We start from the raw sequence: 10,589 nt of genomic DNA on the forward strand, positions 1-10,589 counted from the left end.
CATGCAGTTACATAGTGACAAGTGGTTTACTTATATCCAAAATCAATTTTCACTAAACACAAACTAGTATTGTTTAAAATATTAGGAGTACAGAGTTAAAAGAAAAGATCATAAATGAAAGGAATTTATAAAAGCATATAACATAGACTTTTTATTAAATCTTATAATCAATCATGCATTAATTACCACCACTTTCACCTACTGCTGATTCAATTGTCTTCTGTTCTTTTGTTAAAGGGCAGTGAAGGGGATCAGGGCAACTCAGACAATCTACAAACAGAGAGCCTTTAAAAGAAACTTCCTTTTATCTTTATAAACTGTTTTCTTTCCCTAAATATAAGTGCCAATATAAGATTGAGATTTTAAGCCCTTTTGTGGGGGCGGGGTTCACATTTGTTTCCCTTTAGAAGATGCCCCATATACTTTCTGCTTTCCATGGTGAGAAACCAAAATGCGTCATTTCATGTGTTGTAACAGTTCGAGGCACGTGGTAAACAAACTCTTTGTACCTCCATGATTGCCATCTGTACCAAGATATTATCAAGCCATTTCTTAAGGAAAACATTACTTATATTAGGGCAAGCTTCAGGACAAAGATGGGCATATAACAAGATGTTTGGAGACATTGTGGGCTCAATTGTACTGTTGTATGCTTTTAGCTTTGTGTTGCCTTACGTTGCTAAAGATGTTTTTATCATAACATGGTTGATCAGTGTGAGGTGTTATACCAATTACAGGAACCACTTCATATTAGCAGAAAAACAACACCACTCTCAGGAGAATTCTATAAAACATCAGAGAGGTGATTGAGTGTCCATACTATGAGGTTAGGCAGCAATGAGGTGACCGGAGACATTTTGCCAGGCCTTGCCACACAGCCAGAAACTCCTCGTAGCCTTGCTGTGGAGTGGTACTCATAACACACCCATGCCATCCGACCCAATTGCATGGCTCCCCACAGTGATAGCTATAACTTTTTAAAATTCATTATCCCTTAGAGATACAAGAAATACGCAAAAATGAAATCTAGGATTAGTTTCAACAAGAAGAAGACTGGGTGAGGTACAGATTAAGCAGTTGGGGATGAATTAACTATTGAAATTGGATAGTAAGCACCTTGGGATTTGTTTTATTATTCTACTTTGTTTTATTTTTATGATAAAAAGTTTAAAGATATGGTAAGTAGAAATGTTGGAGATGCAGTGGCTAGAGGGGGGATTTTGGCAGGGATTTAATGAACGTGATTTACTATTTAATAATTTAGTAACCATATTAACTTAGGGGTTAAGGGATAACAAAGTTCAGCTAAAAATTTCCAAAATTTGACAGATTTGTTAAACTGTAACAATTGGGCAGTAAGATCAAGAGTTCTTTGTGGAATCTGACATTATATGCAAATGTCTGAAAGACTCACATTCTGTCCAACGGGTAATGTGCCACAGTATTGTTTGATGGTTTGAGAAGCACCTTCACACATTAAACAGTAAACAGGCACAAACCACATAAATTGCACTGAGTTGTAGTGGTGGGGTAGGGTGGGTGGGCAGCTGGCTGGATAGGGTGGAGGATGGGCATTGTGGCCTTTACATTGTTTGGAATTCTGCATTAAAACAGAAGTCTATTGATAAAGCTCATGAAAGGAGGGACTCTGGTTTTATACATCATAAAATAAATACCCAGGGAAACTATTGTACATTACATGATTTTGTCAATTCAAAGAATATGTATATTTATCCGTTCAGCTTTTATTACATGTGAATATAATAAAATGTGCTTTGTATAATTTGACATAGTGTTAAAAATGTTACATTCTTTTGATTTTTTTTCAGATTTATTCATTTTTATTGGAAAGGCTGGTTTACAAAGAGAAGGAAAGACAGACAGAGAAATCTTCCACCCATGTTTCACTCCTTGAAATGGCTGCAACCAACAGAGCTGAGCTGATCTGAAGCCAGAATCCAAGAGCATCTCTGGGTTTCCCTGGTGGGTATAGGGTCCCAAAGACTTAGGCCATTTCCTGGTGCCTTCCCAAGCCATAAGCAAGGGGCTGGATCAGAAGTGGAATAGCCAGGACTAGAACCGGCACCCAAACAGCATCCTGGTGCTGCAGGTGCATGATTAGCCTTCTGTGCTATGGTGCCAGCCTCTTTTCAAATATCTTTTCATCAGCCCTTACTCATGAGAAGTATCAAGGTTAAAAACAAGTTATGAAAAAGTGGGATTTTGTAATTGATGGTAGTGTCATAAATACAGACTCTTCTACAATAAAATGTTACATGGCAACAAATGTAACTCAGCAATTTGAATTTTTCCCTACAAGTAATAGACCCAAGCATGATCTGTCATTTTTTACTCACTATAAAACAAAAGAAGCTAGTATTAGTTTATGTTGGCATATGAATACTCAGCAAATTAAATTTGCCAACACATTTTGCAAACCATATCAAACTTACCTGACACTATTGAACAGTGGGCTCCAGTAGCCTATTAGCATTACATGTAAATAATTTGTCAAAAGAGAAACACTGATTAATTCCATTGAATTTCTGCTTCTATTTTTAAAAATTTTTATTGCTATTATTGTTTTCTATGATATGGTTTTACAGGTATAGGGATTCTCCTCTCCCTGTCCCTTTCCTTGCTCCCCACTTTCCCCTCTCACCATTTCTCCCCATATTACTACAGTAGTAAAGTCCTTTAGTAATAGTTATAAGTTTAACATCCTGAAATTTAAGTGTATTATGGCATTGTAGGTATGGGCAAAGGTAGAAAATCTAATATACACATATTCTCATAGATGAAATGTGTAATGGAGTGTAGTATGCTGGAAAGTTACATTGCAGTATACTCCTGAATAAAAGGGAGATGGGCCCCAAAAAGGAATTTGTGTTTCTCTATCATCAATAATCCCTCATACTATCTATACAGAGATGATAAGAGGTCCTGAGGAGAGTAGCAAATAGGGAATGAGAGAATACAAAAATACTCTGAGAGCATTTAGAATACATCCTGGTTCAGAAAATGCACAGTTCCTTCTTCTGAGGAATGGTAATAAAGGAACTGTCTTTTAGAGCACAAGCCACAGTTCTGGGGCACAGCCACAATTCTCGGGCACAGCCACAATTCTCAACCCTAGCTGTATTTTATGATCTCTAGGGCACTTTGAAAAAATGCAAAAATCATGTCCTCACCCTCAAAGATTGGGATTTAATTTAGTGTGGAAAAGGCTGGTGATCTCATTCTTTCTTTTTTGTCACTTTTTTAAAAGATTTGTTTATTTTTATTATGATAAAGTCATATATACAGAGACAGAGAGAAGATCTTCTGTCCATTGATTCACTCCCCAAGTAACCACAATGGCCAGAGCGGAGCTGATCCAAAGCCAGGAGCCAGGAGCTTTTGTTGAGTCTCCCATGCAGGGTCCCAAGGCTTTGGGCCATCCTCAACTGCTTTCACAGTCCACAAGAAGAGAGCTAGATGGGACATAGGGCTGCCAGGATTAGAACCTGTGCCCATATGGGATACCAGTGTGTGCAAGACGAGGACTTTAGCCACTAGACTACCGTGCCAGTACTTAAAGATTTATTTATTTTTATTGTAAAGTTATATATACAGAGAAGAAGAGGGACAGAGAGGAAGCTCTTCTGTCCATTGATTCACTCCCCAAGTGACCACAACAGCCAGAGCTGAGCCAATCCAAAATCAGGAGCCCGGAGCTCTTCTGGGTCTCCCAAGGAGCTGGATGGGAAGCAGCACCACCTGGTCATGAACTGGCATCCATTTGGGATCCCAGTGTGTGCAAGGTGAGGACTTAAGGCTACTGTACCCTGTCCTCCTGATTTCTTTTTTTAAGGATTAAGACAATTTTGTTGTTCTTTCTCAGGCCTGTAGAGTTAAGGAGATCAATAGTAAAGTCATTACCATGTGATCTTAGCCAAGTTAGCAAACCCCTCTGGAGCTCGGTTTGTCTGTAAAATGAAGTTTTCCAAAATTGACATCACAGAGTCATCGAAGAAGAAAGAGAAATATATGTGAGACCTCCCAACAGAGACCCTGGCATAAAGTTGGCCCCCAACCAGTGTGAGTTCCCTTCCTTTTCACTTACACACCAGATTTGTATTCAGATTAAACAAAATGCCATCTTTTATTCTAGCATCTCTCTCTCTCTTTCCAATAGTTTCATGTAGTTTTCAGAAATAACCAGAGTCCCTGAAGGAGAGGAGAGCAGAAGTCCTTCCTTCCTGAAGCACAACGAGTCTTCCCACCCCTCTTTTCCAACTTTAAAGTGATCCTTCACATTAACCCAGCAGCTGTGTTCCTGGGACCACGTGAAGAGAGAGCAAGAATGATGAGCAAAGTATGCGTCCCATCTTCTGATTTCTAGGAAAAGCCAGTGGCCTTGATAGTCAAGGAGAAATTCCCTAAAGCTGGAGCTAAGTGTAACCCTGGAAGGTGACAGCATAGCCAGCTCTTCGAAAGGGAAAATATGTAACCAAATGATGACATCAGAACAAAGTAAGCCTTAAAGCAGAGGCTTTAAGCAGAAAAGAAAAAAGCTACTAAACCATAGTTAGAAATCTAGCCCAGTCCCAGTACTTGGAGAAGTCTGTGTTGTCTGGGCATTGCCTTAGTTTACATCAACTGTTTTACAACATTTTCATAACAACCTCTCTTATTAGAACTACAAAATATACCTTACCTTTTTTTAATGAAATATCCTCTCTACACTCTAGACCCAAATGTTCTGATTCTTCTAAACATCTCAGAGGTCTGCAGAGATCATGGCTACACTGTGACTCATTCAAAATGGTGAGACTGGGACCAGCGATGTGCCACCTATGAGGTTAACATCCCGTATCAAAGCATCATTCCAGTTCCAGCTGCTCTGTTTCACTCTTCCTCCCTGCTAACGTGCCTGAAAGGGCCGCAGAAGATGGTACTTAGCAGCTGCCACCCATATAGGAGACCTGGTTAGGGAGTGAGCCAAAAGGTGGAAGAACTCTTTCTACCTGCAAGCTTTATCTGTCACCTTGTTTTTCAAATAAATCATTAAAAATTAATAAAAACTTATATTTGGCTTGTAGTTTGAAAGGTGGACATAAATCTATCATTTGCAGGTATAATGACAACTTTTAGTTAAAAGTAGAAAGTACTGATTGTCAAAGTCCAGTCAATTTATAAATGCTTCAAAACATTTAAACATAATCATAAATGTTTAGCTATATATTAGCTACAGATTTTTCCTGTAATGGACACTCTTAATTTCTGCGGTTGAAATTTGTAGAGCTAAATATGAAAAAAATCCACATTTGAGTAAAATTCCCACTAACTGGAGAAAGCTCTCTCAGAGTTTGAGTGATAGCTCCTCATTTCTTAAAAGCGTGTAAACATTAGACATCAGTCTTTTTATTCACTGCTAATACATCACAATCATTGATTTTATCTTCTACAAATATTATATGAGTTCATCTCTCACAGCCTTATTAGTAGTTTGTGTTATTTCATTTTCTTTCCTTTTCTTTTTTACATTTCCACTGCAATATGTATCTCTTTGTTATGCTGTATAACACTGCACATATTTTATCATGTATCATCAATGAGATAACATTTTTATTCATTCACATGATATTTCACTTTTTGTTTGTTCAAAAGTTACATATTGAAATAGAATCGTGTTATATCTTTTATTTAAATACTTTTAAAACATTAAATTAAACAGATATGGTAGACAGTTCACTCGTTGCCAGATTCATCACAGTGAGAGCAGAGTGGATGCACAGGGAGTTTTAGAATAATAAGATTGTTCAATATATTGCTGTAATAATAGATGAATGATTATACACATATTTTAAGAACTTTGGGTCCAGCAGCATGGCCTAGCAGCTAAAGTCCTCGCCTCGAATGCGCTGGGATCCCATATGGGCACAGGTTCTAATCCCGGCAGTTCCACTTCCCATCCAGCTCCCTGCTTCTGGCCTGGGAAAGCAGTTGAGGACGGCCCAAAGCTTTGGGACCCTGCACCCATGTGGGAGACCTGGAGGAGGTTCCTGGCTCCTGGCTTTGGATAGGCACAGCACCAGCCATTGCACTCACTTGGGGAGTGAATCATTGGACGGAAGATCTTCCTCTCTGTCTCTCCTCCTCTCTGTATATCTAACTTTATAATAAGTAAATAAATATTTTTTTTAAAAAAAAAAAAAAAGAACTTTAAAGTACAGAGAATGAATCTTACTGTATGCAAATTTTTTAAAGTTATTAAGTCAGGAGAGGCCAGAATGGACTGTAGATTGTGGATGAAAGAATCTGACTGGATGAACATAAAAACAATCTTACTGGAGCAGGTGGTAGAGAAGGGTGCCCACCTAAATGTCTCTGGGAATGAGTGATATCTATAAGCCTAAGGGTAAAAATGATAATACAAAAGTCATTTGTAAAACAAGTTCTTATTGTTACAAAAGTAACAATCTAAATAATTCTACTTGATAATGTTGTTTCCTGAGATTCAAAACTCCTACACGTGTACACTTGAATCTAACAAATAGATGCAGGACACCAGGTGTCAGGTTTCTGACTGTTGTAATGGAGGATTGCAGACAAGAGGACGTGACTAGCAAGATTCATGTGCTAATGGGTTACAGTGAGTAACACAGGTATGAACTCAAGTTTAATTTAATATGTATACATATGCATAAATACAGCAATATTTATGTTGTGTGATTAGAAAAAGCCTTAGGCTACACAAATATTTCTTTGCTCTTTCAACTGAAAAGACAGGCTACACAAATATTTCCTTGCCCTTTCAACATGAAAAGGTTTAGGATATACAAATATTTCCTTTTTCTTTCGACTGAAAGGCTTATAGTCAATAATACCTTATTAGCAATAACTACATCTAATCCTATTTCTTTGTTTCCATAACAATTCTAAAACATAAGAAACCAGAACTCCGATGAGAAATAGCTGATGTTAGGCCTGGAAGTGAAATAAACAAGGTGAGCCTGGATTATGTTATTTTGCCAGAAACTAAGGAGGTGCTGTAAAAAAAAAACTTACAAGAGCCAACAGTAAGAGCATCCGATAGACAACGCTGGAACAATTTAAGCAGTAAAATAAAGTAATGTTTAATTATGACAAAATCTATAGTAAAATTCATTATATAGACTATCATTTACTGAATAGACTAATAAGTGGGAGTAAAGAGACAAATTTCTCATGCAGAAGAATTCCAAATAATTTCTTAAGTGTAATGTGAATAGTTAACTTTTTTTCAAAGAGTACATTGTAGAAAGAGATTAAGAAAGTCTTATAGTACGAAAACCTGACGAACACCAGTCAGTAATGTGAATAACATCAACTGTGATAAGTCTTAGTGATAGTAAATAGGCTTGGTGTATTGTGATAAAAATGGTACTTTATCTCTGTGGTCTGTCTCCAAAAGAATATGCAACACTCTAGATTAATCAAAAGAAAGACACTTCAGACAAATCCCAGTTATGGAAAATTCTACAAAATAACTGACCTGTCTCATGTTTCTTCAAACTGTCAAGGTCATCAAAGCTAGAGTCTGAGTAATAGTCACAGCCAAGAAGAGCATACAGCAACATGAGGAAAGGTGGTTAGGGATCCCCAAACACACGAGCATTCAGTAAAACACAAGGAAATCCAAATAACGTATTACTTCTGTCAACATTGCTTTATTGTGTCAAATATCATACACTAACGCATGTTATTAATAATGGGAGAACTAGAGGTGGAGTGCAAGAGATGTATTTCTTTATGAATTTTTTGTTAACTGAAGACTATTCTAAAATTAAAAGTTTATTTTTAAAAATATGTTAAGTTTAGGGCCTGGTGCAGTAGCTTGATGGCTAAAGTCCTCACTTTGCACGCGCTGGGGTCCTATGTAGGCACTGGATCTAATCCCAGCAGCCCTGCTTCCCATCCAGCTCCCTGCTTGTGGCCTGGGAAAGCAGTTGAGGATGGCCCAAAGCCTTGGGACCCTGCACCAGCGTGAGAGACCTGAAAGAGGCTCCTGGCTCATGGCTTCAGATCAGTGAAGCTCCAGCTGTTGTGGCCTCTTGGGGAGTGAATCATTGGATGAAAGATCTTCCTCTCTGTCCTCCTCTCTGTATATCTGACTGTGCAATAAAAATAAATAAATCTTTTAAAAAATGTTAAATTTAACATTACATTGATGGTTAAATACAGTTGTTTATACCAAAATTCCTTGCTGAAGTACATCTGACTCAAGTAACTGCTAAATGGATATGATGGGCAGTTTTGCCAAAGCATTTGTTACACATGATTCCTTGACCAAACAGAATGCATTTATCTACATCCAACAGAGTAAAGTCAACTTGGCCTTAACCCAAGACACGAAAATAACTTCTTATGCTGAATTCAATGTGATAAGAGTAATATTGAAATTTTTCCATTTCATGACACTCAACATTTGTGTTGGTCTAAAAACAGTCTAAGTTGATTCTCCTCTGGCTCAAAAAGTTGCCAAATACGTGTCACTTGGGAGAAGTCAAAAACTGTTGGGCAGCGGGGAGCAGGAAGGAGTAGTGACTACTGGTTCCACCACTTGAAAAAAATAATAATAAAAGGAAGGAAAAGGCCTAGGCTTCTCCAGACAGGGCCACCCTTATATGGGAACATTGCCAGGAACTCAGAGTAACTCTGAGAGAGCTGTTGTTAAGCAAAACTTACCACGCTAATAAATCCTCACGTGTCAAAGGATTGTTCTTGCCAAGCAATCAAAATTCCAAGGACTATAAATCTATCTTGTACTTCTGGACATCACTGATCCTTAGGAGGCAGTGGAAATTTTTGAAGAATACATGGCCCTGAGAATCTTTTGTTCATGACCTTAACAGTATGATTAACACATTCAGCTTTAGAAAACAACAATAATCTACAATACCTGGCTGGTCTATAGCAGGAAGCTTGTATGTTGCTGTTAATGCCCCCGCCTTTGCAGAGATCAGCCAGAGGTGACAAACCCTTGGGGAAATGTCATTAGGACCTTCATACACTTGGACCCAGAGTCTGGAGAAATAGGGACACAGGAAAAATAACACTATTTTCAGATTTTGAAGTCTTTACTTAGCCTAACTGAATCTTCCCCTAAACATCTTTCTAGGTGTGGTTCAAACCTTAAAATTTTGAAGGCCTCGGGCCCGGTGTGGTGGCCTAGAAGCTAAAGTCCTCGCCTTGAATGCACTGGGATCCCATATGGGTGCTGGTTCTAATACTGGCAGCCCTGCTTCCCATCCCGCTCCCTGCTTGTGGCCTGGGAAAACAGTTGAGGATGGCCCTAAGCCTTGGGACCCTGCACCTGTGTGGGATACTCGAAAAGCTCCTGACTTCGGATCGGTGCAGCACCAGCCATTGCGCTCACTTGGGGAGTGAATCATTGGATGGAAGATCTTCCTGTCTGTCTCTCCTCCTCTCTATATATCTGACTTTACAATAAAAATAAATAAGTCTTTTAAAACAATTTTTGAAGTCCTCCAGCCAACCCTCTTTCCCCCAGATTTTAAGAGCATAATTCTCCTCTGATAGGTAACCTGATTGGCACTTGCTTCATGTATTACATTTGCTAGAATTTCACACATAAGATCTCTCTTATATGTAATATAATATCAAATTCATGACTTTGAGTTCAAATTCTTTTTCTCTCCCACCTAAGTCCTCCTATATCCTACAGCACCTAGCCTGCTGTTTCATACATACACTTGATTGGTTATTATTCTCACTGTGTTTGCCATAAGAAAAATCAAATGTGAATCAGATCTTCTTGTTCTGCCTTGTCACTCAAGATAGGCAGGAGGTGATCATGATGAGGTGTAACCTATTTAACAGAAAGTCTCCCTTTGAGATGGCATATATTCTCTGACTAATCCTGCCTTTCTTGACTCTGTCCACATACAGCTGCTTGCTCCCTCCAAGGTCTACTGCTTCAGACTTCAGTGCTGGAAGATGATGATACTTAAAAGAATCCTGATCTTCTGACTCCTGGCCTGGTCCAGCAGCATAAGCCCATCCTGTACGTTCAGTCTCAGTACTTTCTTCCCTCAGCTCTCTTCTGGCTTTGGGTTTGCCCACTGACACATCGCATTAACATCTGACACTGCCCTCTCCTGGGGAAAAATGATATGTATGAGGGGATCTCAAGTTCATTGAAAAAAGAATTAAAAGAAACAAGTGAAACATATAAACAGTTTTTGGCACCAAGGCATAGTAAGTAGGCTAAGCCTCCACCTGCAACACTGGCATCCTATATGGGTGCTGGTTTGTGTCCCAGCTGTTCCACTTCCAGTCCAGCTCCCTGCTTATGGTGTGGGAAGGTAGCACAGGATGGCTCAGTTCTTGAGCCCCTGCACCCACATGGGAGACCCAGAAGAAGCTCTTCGCTTCAGATCTGCTCATCTATGGCCATTGCAACCATTTGGGGAGTGAACCAACAGATGGAATCTTCTCCTCCTTCTCCTCTTTCTTTCTTCTTCCCTGTAAATCTGCACTTCAAATTAAAAATATAAATAAATAAAGATTGAAAGACAAAAATAAGAACTGTACCGTGAATA

Source organism: Ochotona curzoniae, unplaced genomic scaffold (genome assembly GCF_017591425.1).
Source record: "Ochotona curzoniae isolate NIBS_2020 unplaced genomic scaffold, NIBS_Ocur_1.0 contig_66, whole genome shotgun sequence".
Classification (NCBI taxonomy): Eukaryota; Metazoa; Chordata; class Mammalia; order Lagomorpha; family Ochotonidae; genus Ochotona; species Ochotona curzoniae.